Below are 14,075 nucleotides of genomic sequence, written 5' to 3' on the forward strand. Positions count from 1 at the left end.
TAGAAGTAAAGGTCCTCCAGATATGGCCTCAACTACCCTCCAATCCATGTCCCCAGTGCATCCCTTTGATGCCCCCTTCAGTGGAGTTAAAATGGAGTGAGTGTTTTTCTTTTCCCATACTCCTGGTTTTCTTCCACAAATACAATTTTCACCTCTTGAATATTTTCAAGGATTCTCCATGCTACACACAGTGAAATCCAAACTCCCCATCAGGACCCCAGTCTTCCCAAACCCTCTGCACACTTTTCTGCCTCCAAGCTTTTCCTTGGCTCATCCTCTTCTCTAATATAACCTTGTATATTACTCTAGGTTCTCCAAACAGCAGAGAGATAGAGGTAGAGCTATACACATAGAGAGAGACAGATTGATTTGTTGTAAGGGATGGCTCACATGGTTATGGAGGCTAAGGAGTCCTGGAGTCTGCAGCCAGCAAGCTGGAGACCCAGGACAGCCAAGGATATAGTTCCAACTCGAGTCCATATCTAAAGTCAGGAGAAGATTGATGTCCCAACTCAAATATAATCAGGTAAAGAGAGCAAATTCTCTGTGACTCTACCTTTTTGTTTTGTTCAGACCTTCAGTGGATTGGATGAGGCTCACCCACACTGGGGAGGACAATCTGCTTTATTCAGTCTACCAATTAAATATTATCCTCATCCAGAATACCTCAGAGACACACCCAGAATAATGTGTAGCCAAATATCTGGGCACCCCACAACCCAGTCAAATTGATACATAACATTAACCCTCATGCCTTGCTTCTACTCTCTCGCCATTACTGCATGGCCAAATCCTTCCCTTATTTCAAGGCTTATTTCAAATGTTATCTCTTAACTAAGCCTTCCCTGATAACCCCAAATATTAATAGAATTGGTTTCTCCCTTTGCTGATGTCTCAAAATACACTGTGTGTTTCTCTTTTACTGTATTTATTACAAAATCCATTATAAATCAAGGCAGTGATTCCCAGACAAATTATCAAAAGAGTATAAAAGAAGTCTTTGAGTGTGAAATATCTCATGGAATATAGCACATGGCCTCTTCATGAAGAAACTACTGGGAGAGAAGAAGACAAGATGGAAGAGGCCAGGGAAAGGGGGTTAGTAGAAAGCACAATGAGGCTGGGCTCATACGGTGGCTTACACCTGTAATCCCAGCACTTTGGGAAACCAAGGCTGGCGGATCATGAGGTCAGGAGATCGAGACCCTCCTGGCTAACACGGTGAAACCCCATCTCTACTAAAAATACAAAAAATTAGCCAGGAATGGTGGTGGGTGCCTGTAGTCCCAGCTACTCGGGAGGCTGAGGCAGGAGAATGGCGTGAACCTGGCAGGCGGAGCTTGCAGTGAGCTGAGATGGCACCACTGCACTCCAGCCTGGGTGACAGAGTGACACTCCAACTCAAAAAAAAAAAAAAACCACAATGAAGTAAGTCAGTGGATGAGTGTCTATAATTTCTTAGGGAAATGGAGTATAATCCAAGAATGTTATAGCCAGCTAAATTATTGCCCAATCAAAATAGGCAAAAGACACTATCACATGTTCAAGAACTTAGAGAATACAGTATTTCTGAGCTCTTAAAAAAAAAGCCTTCATATTAAAATTTAGTCAGCCAAGAAATTAAAAAGTAAGCAACTTGTGAATTGAATGACCATGACAAAAGGCTAGTGATGAGAGGTGAATCCATTTAAAAATAGGACTATGATTGCAGAGCAGAAAGAAAAGGTGGTCAACCTTAACAACATAAAACAACCTGGAAATAACTAGTTTCCAGAGGTAAAGGGAGGGACTGCAGGAAGTAGAAGTGCCAATGCCCTTTATTAAGTCAATTAATCAGGTCTAAAATTGAAATGTGGTTTTAAATATATAATTTCTTATTTATTTTCCTCCCTAACTACCTGAGGATCAACCACCATGATGAATGACACAGTAACTAGACCAGGAAGTTCATGACCAACGACCGCTCCAGAGGAAACATATGGTCACCAATGTTCTTCACCCCTGGAAGGCAACAAAAGTAGAAGACCACAATGGATGTCATCTTCATATTAATATTTGGACTCAGAACCCATTTTGGTGGTGGTTAAACAATGGGCTTTGGCATGCTATCTGGTTCTTTCAATTATGCAAAGAAAAATGAACTCAAACATAGATTTGCAAGACATGGCTGGCATGTGAAGACGACCACCTCGAGAAAACAGCAAAAGGAATGCAAGGGCAGAATGAAGTCGAGAGACTGCAAAGGCCAATGTCGGTGCTGGCAATAAGCAAAAGGAGTAAAAATTTTGCAATGACTTTATTTGCAGTGACTGTACAAATTTTTCATGAGATGATCACTCAGCTGTAAAGACTTTTACATATATATAAAACATCTTAATATTTTTCATCATCTTTGATTTCTTACATGTTCTAGAAACTGATTTTTAGTGAGGAAAAACTACATTTATCTAAGTTGACCAGTTCTTTCAGTTTCACTTCCATTTCTTCTTTTTCTGTTAAATTTACACAGCATTCAATTTGCTACTTCTTGTTTTTAAAATCTCATTTTGTGTGATGTCTGTTCATGTCTCTAGCCATCTTTGTGCATAGCAAGGAATGCTGTTCACTTAATATTAAGGAGGTTTATTTCTTGGGGTCATGAGATTTGGGGTGACTTCTCTCCCTTTTTGTACTTTTCTGTATTCATTAATTTTTTTTGAGACAATGTCACCAATGTCCTTCATATTAATATTTGGGCTCAGAACCCATTTTGGTGGTGGTTAAACAATCGTCACCCACATTGGAGTGCAGTGGTACGATCTCAGCTCAACAAACCTCCGCCTCCCAGGCTTAAGCGATTCTCCTGCCTCAGCCTCCCATGTAGCTGGGATTACAGGCGTGCACCACTACCGCCTGGCTACTTTTTGTAGTTTTAGTAGAGACAGGGTTTCACCATGTTGGTCAGGATGGTCTTGATCTCTTGACCTCATGATCTGCCTACCTTGGCCTCCCAAAATGCTGGGATTACAAGTGTGAGCCACCATGCCTAGCCTGAGACTTTCAAGTAAAGCCACAATGGACCACAGAGCTTAGACATCAGGGCTTATATGGAATCTCTGTCATTAAATCTTGAGATCTTATTATCTTTGCTCAAAGAAAAAAATAATCACTACTGACATTTTTAGGACATCTGAATGTAAACTTGATCTTAGAGGATATTAAGGAATTACTGGTAATTTTATTAGGTATGACAATCATACAAAAAATGCCCTCATGTTTTTAGAGGGAAAGTCAATTACGTAAGGATGAATATCATGATGCAATTACATAACTACTGTAAACTACTTTTTAAATATTCAAGAAAAACAAGGCCGGGCGCGGTGGCTCATGCTTGTAATCCCAGCACTTTGGGAGGCCGAGGCGGGCGGATCACGAGGTCAGGAGATCGAGACCACAATGAAACCCTGTCTCTACTAAAAATACAAAAAATTAGCCGGGCGTGGTGGCGGGCGCCTGTAGTCCCAGCTACTCGGAGAGGCTGAGGCAGGAGAATGGCGTGAACCCAGGAGGCAGAGCTTGCAGTGAGCCGAGATTGAGCCACTGCACTCCAGCCTGGGTGAAAAAGCGAGACTCCATCTCAAAAAAAAAAAAAAGAAAGAAAGAAAGAAAAACAAATGGAGTAAATATTGCAAACGTTAATAGTTTTTAAACCTATGTGATGGGTATATGATTGTTCATTAAACTAGTCTCTCTACTTTTATGTATATTGAAAATTTTTCATAATAATAATAAAAAAAAACCTTAGCCAGGCACAGCTGCTCATGCCTGTAATCCCAGCACTTTGAGAGGCCAAGGTGGATGGAGGACTGCTTGAGCCCAGGAGTTTGAGACCAGCCTAGGCAACATGGTGAATCCTCATCTCTACAAAAAATAGACAAATTAGTCAGGCATGGTGGTGTGCACCTGCAGTCCCAGCTACTCAGGAGGCTGAGGTGGGAGGATCACCTGAGCCCAGAAGGTCAAGGCTACAGTGAGCCAAGGCTGCACTCCAGCCTGGGCAACAGACCATGTCTCAAAGAAGCAAACAAAAACCCTCTTGATCCCATTTCCCAAAAAAATGACTTTTTTGAGATCTTACCATCTCCTGGCTTGGTGCAGAGTACAGGAAATCAAGACAAAGTACAGCACACAAGGAATAAGGAGGGAGGGAAGCATGGGGGAGGCTGACACTGTGGACTCTCCCAGCTCAGTCGACCCATGCACCTTGCTTCCTGGAAGAAAGGAATGGAAGATGAATCATGCCTTTAACACACAGTGACCTTCCTCACTAGTAAATGTGCCTCCAGAAGCGTCCAAGAACTCAGCGCCAGAGCCAGGCTGGCTGCATGAGAATCACCTGTGAGCTTTTGCAAACATAGGCCCCTACTGGGTCCAAACGTATTCATCTCTTGGAGAGGAGGAGAGAGGCAGAACAAGGAAAAGGATGGGAAGAAATCAGCCTTGTGCACAGGAAGATGCTGGGATTCCTCCTGCATGTTTAGTGCAATGCATCCTATTTTACAAGGTCACAGAAGCTCAGAGAGGTGAACCTGCCCAGGTTCTCATAGCTTGTAAGTGGCAAAACCTACCCAAACCTCCGTCTCTAGAGACATTTCCACTTGCTTCAACTCTGGAGCTGTCTTAGTTGTAAAGATGACAGATTCCACTCATGACTCACTTTTGTTTGCAGATATTGCCTAAGGTCCCTTGTGAATGTTTAGGTCAGGGCTGTTGTTTTTGTGAGTTTTTTGTTTTTTTCTTGTTTTTGTTTTACAAAGCAATCTTGTAGAAAGAACCCAAAGTGGCTCCCCCATTTAAGACCCTGTAAACAGGGAGACCAGAGTCTGGGGTCCTGGTCTGGTTTCCACACCTTCCTTAGATTTCCCTGTGTGTAAAATCCAACAATCTTTGACAAATTGCCTCCCCCAGGGGAGAGATGGAGGAAGAGTTAACTTTGCTGGTTTTTTTTTTTTCTTTTTTCAGACAGAGCCGCACTCTGTTGTCCAGGATGGAGTGCAGTGGTGCAATCTCGGCTCACTGCAACCTCTGCCGATTGAGCTCAAATGATTCTTGTGCCTCAGCCTCCCGAGTGGCTGGGACTACAGGCAGACGCCACCACACCTGGCTGATTTTTGTATTTTTAGTAGAGATGGGGTTTCACATATTGACCAGGCTGGTATCGAACTCCTGGCCTCAAGCGATCCACCCCCCTCAGCCTCTCAAAGTGCTAGGACTACTACAGGCATGAGCCACCATGCCCAGCCACTTTGCTATTTTTTTTAATAGACAGCTTGGAGGTCCAGTATGATTTCACAGATTAGGAAACATCACAGGCAAAGAAGAACACTTTGCATTCAAATAGTAGAATGTTTTCATTTTCAAAGAGCTCTCACCTGCCATCTAATCTTGTCTTCCTAGCAGTCCTGGGAGAGAAGCAGATGTGGTTTCCAATCCCACTTTCCAAAAGAGGAGACTGAGGCAGAGGCTTTGCAGATACACAGAGGACATCTGAGGACAGGTGAAGGTCATGATCACTGTCAGCCCCCTCCCCCAACTTGACATTCCCAGACCTAGTGGACTTCCAAACAGAGGAGACAGAAGAACTGATCAATCAACTCTGCCATGGGTGCCAGGACCCAATTTTTCCCTGGCTAACTCGGTTACATCCTGTCTGGGATCTCCAACTGCTACCCATCCCACAAGTCTCAGCTAAAACAGCAATTCAACGGGGAACATTTTTCTGAGGCCTCAGGATTGGGCTAGGCCCTCTCCATCGCTCTCTGACCTTCCCCTACTGCAGAACTTAGCACCTGTATGTCACTATTTGTTCAAACATGTGTCTTTCGTATGCTCTCCACGTTATCTGCAGCATCTGCCAAGAATAATAATGAATGGTAAAACCTAATCTCTATTGAGTGTCGATGATGCACTTTTAATGTGACGTCTTATTTAATCCTCACTATATCTGCAAGAGTAGAAGCTATTAATAGCCAATTTTCAGATAAGAAAATCAAAGCACAGTTTCTATAACTTACCCAAGCAGCTAGCTAGGAGGCAGCTCAGTTTGAGCCTAGGGAATCATATTCTAAAGACCATGTTCTCAATTACTAGAGCAGGTACCTCCCCACAATCTAGCAGGTGGTTAACGAGTCTTTGTGGAATAACTGAACAGAAGGACAAGCAGATGGATGGATACATAGGTGGGTGGGTGCATAGATGGGTGGATGGATAGATGGGTGGGCAGGCAGGTGGACGAATGGATGGTTGAGTCAGTGAAGGGATGACTGAGTGGTGGAGAAATGGACGAGTGGGTGAGGGGGTGGAGGGATAGATAAATGCATGGATGGGTGGGTGGACAGATGGTTAGATGAGTGAATAGGTGGACAGTTGCATGGGTGAGTGGATGGACAGATGAGCTGGTGGGTGGGTTGGTGGATGATAGCTGGGTGCATAAGAGAGTGGGTGGATAGATGGGTGGGTGGGTAGATAGATGGGTAGGTGGGTGGATGTATGTATGTATGGATGGATGGACGGATGGACGGATGGAAGAAGGAAGGAAGGAAGGAAGGAAGGAAGGAAGGAAGGAAGGAAGGAAGGAAGGACAGATGAAGAGATGGACTTGAGCATTTATTAGGGGTCCTCCAAAGAATTGGGTGATTTCCCTAGGGTGTCTCATCACCTGCAGGTAGGTGGGCAAGGGGGCTTGCCTCTGTAATACTCATGATTATGGGTAGTGCTCAGCCTCAGTCACCACTCTTAGAACACCTTATTGACTAGGAAAGTCAAAACTGGCATTGATAACTAAGGAAAATTACAGCTATAATTAACAGAAGATGTTGAGCTGAGGACAGCTGGGCAACCAATAATCAATAACTTGGCTGTGTCATGTTACTGCCATGCTGGTAAGGTAGAGCCAGGGGTTCCTTAATCCCTCCATCACATTAAGGATGCTTATCAAGACTTCCCCCACAATGGGGACAGGGATATCATCAAATACTTGCAGTTCACCCCAAAAGCCTCACCCTCTTCGTTGCACCTGCACATGGCCTTCAGCTCAAAGACATTTCCAGTCCTCCAGGTCAGCCCTTCTTCCAGCCTTTGAATTAACCCTGATGACTGCCTGCCCATTAGGTATCTTCACCTTTCATCACACATCCTTTTCCAAGGCTTTGCTTCAATCCAGCCCTCACTAAACGCTGGAACTGTTGACAAAATCCAGAGCAAGCTGGGTGGGGGATGCAGGTGGGAAGCAGGCTGTAGTAATGGGGAAAAATTCTAAGCAATCTCGAACACAGAAAATAAACTGAACAGGTAAGAGAGAGGCACTCAAGAGAAGTGTTAATTTTGCATAATTGAAGCTGAAGACGATCAGGGGGGCACGGCAGACCACAAGATAAGTATGATATAGACTCCTTTTTAAAAAAGTATAAACATCCACCCTTTCCTACTGACAACTGTGCTTCAAATATTGCTAAGGTCTTTAATAAAGGTGAGTCAGAAAAACTGGGCATTTTATGCAATACAGTAAGAAGTCCCATAGGCAAGTACGTTCCTGAAACCACCTTCTAGGATAACCCCTGGGATTCTGGTTACTCCTGTCCTAAAGTTGTCTCTCACTCCTGCTGTTGGAGAACTACCATGAGAGAAGAACCACAGTGAAGTGGTTAAGAGGGTGCACCCAGTGACCAGATAGATGGCTTCAAACCATCATTACCTAATACTGAGCAAGTTACATAATGTTCCCAAGCCTCAACTTTCTCATCTGTAAAATGGGTATGCTGTCATTCATTAATCAAATTCCAGGCTAGCATATACTAAACACCAGAGACACAAATGAGAATCAGGAACAGGCATGGCCCTGGCCCTCACAGTGACCACAGTCTTGAAGGGGAAGGATGACATGCACAGAAATAGGAAGCCGTAGCTGAGCTAGTGTCTACCACAGAGAGGCACCTGTGCCATGAAAACAGATAAAAGGGGGTTGCTGTGACTGAGTCAGTGTGGCCAGGTGTCCCTGAGGATGTAGTGACTCCACTGTCAGATGAGACCCTGACCAGGTGAAGAGGCAGGGAGAGGGAAAATCTTTCCAGGCAGAAAGAGCAGGATGTGCAAAGGCCCTGTGGCAGGAAAAGAACAAAGGAAGTGCAAGAGCCTGAAAGAGGCCAGAGAGAGCAAGTGAACATGTGGATAATCACAGCACCGACCTCATACAGGACTTGCAAGAAATTGAGACCCTGTCTGTAACAGATTCAGCAGGGACTAAATAGAAACTATCTCCTAAAAGCACAGGATGAGGCTCCTTGGTGGTATTTCCCACGTGAGGCTGCCGCGCACTCAGAGGCCAAGTTCAACCTGCCTGTAGACAACCTCCAAGCCAGCTGGACACACACACACCCTCAGGCTCAGGATACCCAGGACAGAGTCCTGGATGCTTGAAGTCATGATAAGTATCCAGAATGACACAGAATTCCAGCCAGGCGTGGTGGCTCACGCCTGTAATCCCAGCACTTTGGGAGGCCGAGGTGGATCACCTGAGGTCAGGAGTTCAAGACCAGCCTGGCCAACACGGTGAAACTCCCTCTCTACTAAAAATACAAAAAAATTAGCTGAGTGTGGTTGTGGGTGCCTGTAGTCCCAGCTACTCAGGAGGTTGAGGCAGGAAAATCGCTTGAACCCAGGAGACAGAGACTGCAGTGAACTGAGATTGCACCATTGCACTCCAGCCTGGGCAACAAAAGTGAAACTCCGTCTCACAAAAGAAAGAAAAAAAAATGACACAGAATTTGCTAAAGGGGGAGAAAGGGCTTTCTTCCAAAGCTGGGCCTGGTTTCTGCAGAGAGTTTTTCACATGAAAATTAAGTGGCTCTTTGCAAGCACCTCAGAGGAGAACCCCTAGCCCTGATGAATCAGGCACATGGGCGGGTCCAAGACAATGGGCTGCGCGCATGTGAGCAAGCCTGTGGTGGAAATGCAGTGCTTTCTTTGTTTGGGGTGGTTTAATCACCAGGAGGGAGAAGCTTCTAAAGCAGCATTCAGAGGTGGCTGTTGCCTGGGTTTTCAGGAAGGGGGAGGTAGTAAGGATGAGGGCTTCCATCTCATCTGCAGGCCCCTTGCAGAAGGAGGTGGGGAAAGCTTTGCAACCATCTGCACACTGTTTGCCATCTTGTCTGGCTGGGCAGCCGAGCTCCAGATGGGGGCAGATGGGATAGCTCTTGCCACCGTATTTGGAGAGAGATGGCAGGGAAGTCAGCCCCCGTGGGGAAGACAGGAGCAGGCAGGTGCTGGACAGTGATGCCCAGGACCCTGGGGCTGAAGTGTCCAAACCCACAGCCTCTAGGTGCCACTAAAGCAGCCCAAGAGGACCTTCTCTGTCCATCTCCATCCTGGCACCTACAGACACTTGGAGAGAGTCCTTCACATGGGAACTCACAAATGCACACTGATAACCCCTACACGGAACTCTCATACGTAGCAAGTGAAAAGACAGGATGCCAGTTTAACTTGAATTTCAGATAAACAACAAATCATTTTTTAGGGTAAGCAGGTCCCAAATATTGCATGGGATATATTTGCACCCAAAAAAAAAAAGGTTAATGAGAAATTCCGGTTTAATTGGACCTCCTGTATTTTACCTGGCAAGCCTAACCCTGCAGAAACACAACCTCGAGCTGGAAACTCACAGAGAAGCCACGGCCGTGCTCACACACGTGCACAAACCCATATGCCTTACAGAGTCAAGGGCCGTGATGAGGGTCCCCACCCTTGCACACTTCCCTGTCCTCTGTCTGGGCTCAGAGTAAACAGGGGGTCACCTGGCATCCACGTCTAAGCTGAGCTTGGAGGTGTCCTAATGAAGCAGGATGCTGACCTGCACTTCCCCAGCTCAGCTGGGGCTGCAGCCAGGCCTAGCTTCCAGTCTCGGGCCTAGAACACACAGCACAGCCCCAGACCTTGGCAAGAAGGCTTCATCTCAAAGGCCACTGGTTCAGGACCTATTAGAAGCCCCACTTCTTTCCTCTGTTTCTGCTGCCACTGCCCAATCTCTGATCCTGCCACTCAATCACTCTATAAACACAGCAAGTACTAGGGGTGGCTCTGGGCTCGGGACTAAAGACATTGCCCCTGGTAAAGCCACAGTCTAGCAATGACAGTCAACCACATATCAGCAACAGCCCTGCCCCACAGGTGCTGACTGCGCACAAGGCCGGCGCTGTGAACTTGCTCTCAGCAGTGATTTCACTGAACCCTCGTGGCAGCTCTAGGATGCAGACAGTAGCATCACATTATCCCCATTTTACTTACGAGAAAACTGAGGCCTGAAGAAAGCAAACACAGGCCTCGGGATGTGCAGTAACATTGCCAGGAATGTTTGAGAAAGCAAACTTCTCCAGAGTGAAGCAGTCTGCCAGAGCTCAGAAGTCAGAGTCCCTGTTAGCAGGGGCTGGGGGCACTGTGGGGTGGGGGCAGACAAGCGGGTAGGGGCTGGACCCCCCCAGGACACCAGGGTGCAGACTGGTGTGAGTAAAAGAAAGAGAGGTGGTCGTGCCATCATCTGCAGAAGATGATGTCTACAGAGGACAGTACCATGGGAGCCCTTGGGGAGCCGGATGACTGGATGGAATTTTGCACACGATGCAAATTAAGCACAGATTCCCCTCTGACCCAGACAGCCCACCTCCAGGAACATCTCACAGAAATTCAGGCACAGAGCACCAAGTGATGTGTGAGGAAATTCATCAGAACACCGTCTGTGATTGGGAAAAGGCAGAAACCACCCAAAGACGTATCAGTGCAGGGCTGGTTAAAGGAAGCATGGTGCATCCACACGTCAGAATAACTGCTGGGAGAAGAAGGTGGTACCCAGCTTCCAATGTGAGACAATGTCAAAGGCATGCTGCCTGAAAAGCAGGCTTCTCCAAAGAATAAATATAGCATGATTCCATTTTTATTTTTTGAAAAAGGTTACAATAAACACTTATGTGCAAATACATGTGCTTGCGTGCACAGAGGAAAAAGGTGTGGACAAGAACAGAAAACCAAACTCTGCGTGTTCTCACTCATAAGTGCGAGGTGAACAATGAGAACACACGGACACAGGGAGGGGAGCATATACACCGGGCCTGTGGGGTGGGGGACAAGGGGAGGGAGGCATTAGACAAATACCTAATGCATGCGGGGCTTAAAACCTAGATGATGGGTTAATCGGTGCAGTAAACCACCATGGCACATGTACACCTATGTAACAAACCTGCACATTCTGCACATGTATCTCAGAACTTAGAATAAAAAATAAAAAGAAATCAAAGAAAAAGGTGTGGAGAGGTATACCCCAACCCTTCCCAGTGTCACCTCTGAGAAGCAAGATCAAGAAAAGCAAATCAAGAGGAAGTTTTGTTTTCTATATAAATTTTTGTTTTGTTTTGTTTTTTGGAGACATAGTCTCACTCTATTGCCCAGGCTGGAGTCCAGGGACACAATCTCAGCTCACTGCAACCTCCTCCTCACCGCAACCTCCTCCTCACCGCAACCCCTCCTCACCCCCCCCCCCCCCCCCCCCCCCCCCCCCCCCCCCCCCTCACTGCAACCCCTCCTCACTGCAACCCCTCCTCACCGCAACCCCCTCCCCCCCCCCCCCCCCCCCCCCCCCCCCCCCCCCCCCCCCCCCCCCCCCCCCCCCCCCCCCCCCCCCCCCCCCCCCCCCCCCCCCCCCCCCCCCCCCCCCCCCCCCCCCCCCCCCCCCCCCCCCCCCCCCCCCCCCCCCCCCCCCCCCCCCCCCCCCCCCCCCTCCTCACCGCAACCCCCTCCTCACCGCAACCCCCTCCTCACTGCAACCTCCTCCTCACCGCAACCTCCTCCTCACTGCAACCTGCTCCTTCTGGGTTCAAGTGATTCTCTTGCCTCAGCCTCCCAAATAACTAGGATTACAGGTGCACACCACCAAGCCTGGCAAACTTTCGTATTTTTTGTAGAGACAGGGTTTCACTATGTTGGCCAAGCTGGTCTCGAACTCCTGGCCCACCCACCTTGGCCTCCAAAAGTGCTGGGATTACAGGTGTGAGCCACCAAGCCTGGCCTGCATTGCTTGAATTCTCAGACCACATGGACCCTCTCATCTGGCCCAACTGCAAGAGTCCAAGGCAGGAAAGGCAGAAGGCAGGGGCTTACCCCTCCATCAGGACAACATAGAACAGAGTCAAAAAAGAAAAACATGAATGGATCAGTCAAGAGGGCCGTGCACGTCCCCTCCCAGGCACCTACACCTTGCACCTTAAGTCGACAGGCTTTCAAGCCACACAGTCTTCCTCCCCAGAGACTAGCAAGGACACAAGCCCTGGCCAGGCCCCTCCAGGAGGATGGTCTGAGGGACAAGGTGGGGTGCACAGTCAGGGGTGGCAGGAGGAAAGGGGGACATGAAGCCAAGGAAACCAGGGCACCGCATGCTTCCTGAAGGCCACGAGAACAGGGCGCTCCACAGAGCCCCTGTGTACCTGTTTCTACAACAGCCTGAACACAAGGAAAAGAGAAACAAGGAAAATACACAAAGCCCTGCCTCACCTGGAGCAGGTTAAATAAAGGTGTGTGACTTTGTCTTCATGTCCTTTGGAATTGGAAATCCGAGCTTCCTCTTCTGTCCCTTTAAGGTCCTGGCTGCTGCCCCACAGCTCCCTTCTCTTCCCTCCACCTCTTGTCCTAACTCTTTTTTTTTGAGATGGAATCTTGCTCTGTTGCCCTGGCTGGAGTGCAGTGGCACAATCTCAGCTCACTGCAACCTCCACCTTCCGGGTTCAAGCAGTTCTCCTGGCTCAGCTTCCCAAGTAGCTGAGATTATAGGTGTCAACACATCCAGCTAATTATTGTATTTTTAGTAGAGACAGGTTTTCACCATGTTGGCCAGGCTGGTCTCAAACTCCTGGCCTCAGGTTATCCCCCCACCTCCGCCTCCCAAAGTGCTGGGATTACAGGTGTGAGCCACCATGCCCGGCCCTCTAGTCCTAACTCTGCCATCTCTTTGCAGTCTCCCTCCAGCAGCTTTTCCTGGGCCCACCCTGCCCCCTCCAGAGCTGCACTCTCAAACCTCCCCCCAATGCCCCCTGGCCCTGGCCCTTGCCCCGGGGCTCTGGTCCTCAGCTGGTGAGGTCTAGAGGGTCAGAGGGAGCCAGACTCCTTAGAGAAGCCAAGGCAGGAGCCCTGTACTAGGCTGTGGGTAACCTACCGCCTTCCAGCTGGGGCCAAATAGAAGGGGGAAAGGCTGCCCCCAGAATACAGGGCCCTCAGAGGCCCTGGGGATCTCTGCTGGCCGTCAGGAGGACTATCACCTCAGCACAGTTGCCTGCAAGGAGGGCTGTGCAGGAAGCTGCATGTTGCTCAGAGAACAAAAAAAAAGGAAATTAAATGCACCATCTGGTTATTAGCAAGGGCTTTTGAGGCAGACACTTAAATATGCACGCCTAGACATTATAAAACTTGGGGGAAATGTTAATTTCAATAATGCCAGGTCTTGTGTTTGCAGAAACCATTCTTTCATCTCCCTCCCTAGTAATTTGGGGGCTCCATCCCTCAGAGTGGCAGCGCCAAGACAGCTGGCCTCACTGGGTTTTGTAAGCTGTGCAAGGTGAGATCCCAAGCCCTTGCCTGGAGACCCATCTTAGGAAAATGTTAGAACAGGGCAACAAGTTGCCATTTCCTCCCTCCTTTCTCTTCCCCATACAAAAATTAGAAAGCACACTAGCGCAGTGCCCAGCCACAATGGTGAGGAACCCCGCTCAAAATGCTGGGTTGTGCCCCTGATACCGAAGACCTGCAAAATTGGGACTCACCTGCTGCAACCCTAGCCCAGACTTGTGTACATTTCAAGGGTGGCTGGACTCATGGTCCCCTGGGACGTCAGGGTGGTACAAAGTCCTCTTAACCTAAGACTGTCAGGGTACAAGGATCAGCATTTTTTTTCCTTTCTCTCGAGGGCCAGACGGTAAATAGTTCAGCTTTGCAGGCCATAGGTCTCTGTGCCGACTATTCAGCTCTCCATTGTAGCAGGAAAGCAGCCACAGACAATATGC

The 14,075-nt window shown here is 47.9% G+C and overlaps 1 pseudogene; it reads left to right on the top strand.

The window, feature by feature from the left end:
- Positions 1–1,358: 1,358 nt before the first annotated feature.
- LOC100586821 lies at positions 1,359–2,849 on the top strand (annotated as a pseudogene).
- Positions 2,850–14,075: the final 11,226 nt, after the last annotated feature.

This window comes from Nomascus leucogenys, chromosome 4 (assembly GCF_006542625.1).
Source record: "Nomascus leucogenys isolate Asia chromosome 4, Asia_NLE_v1, whole genome shotgun sequence".
NCBI lineage: Eukaryota > Metazoa > Chordata > Mammalia > Primates > Hylobatidae > Nomascus > Nomascus leucogenys.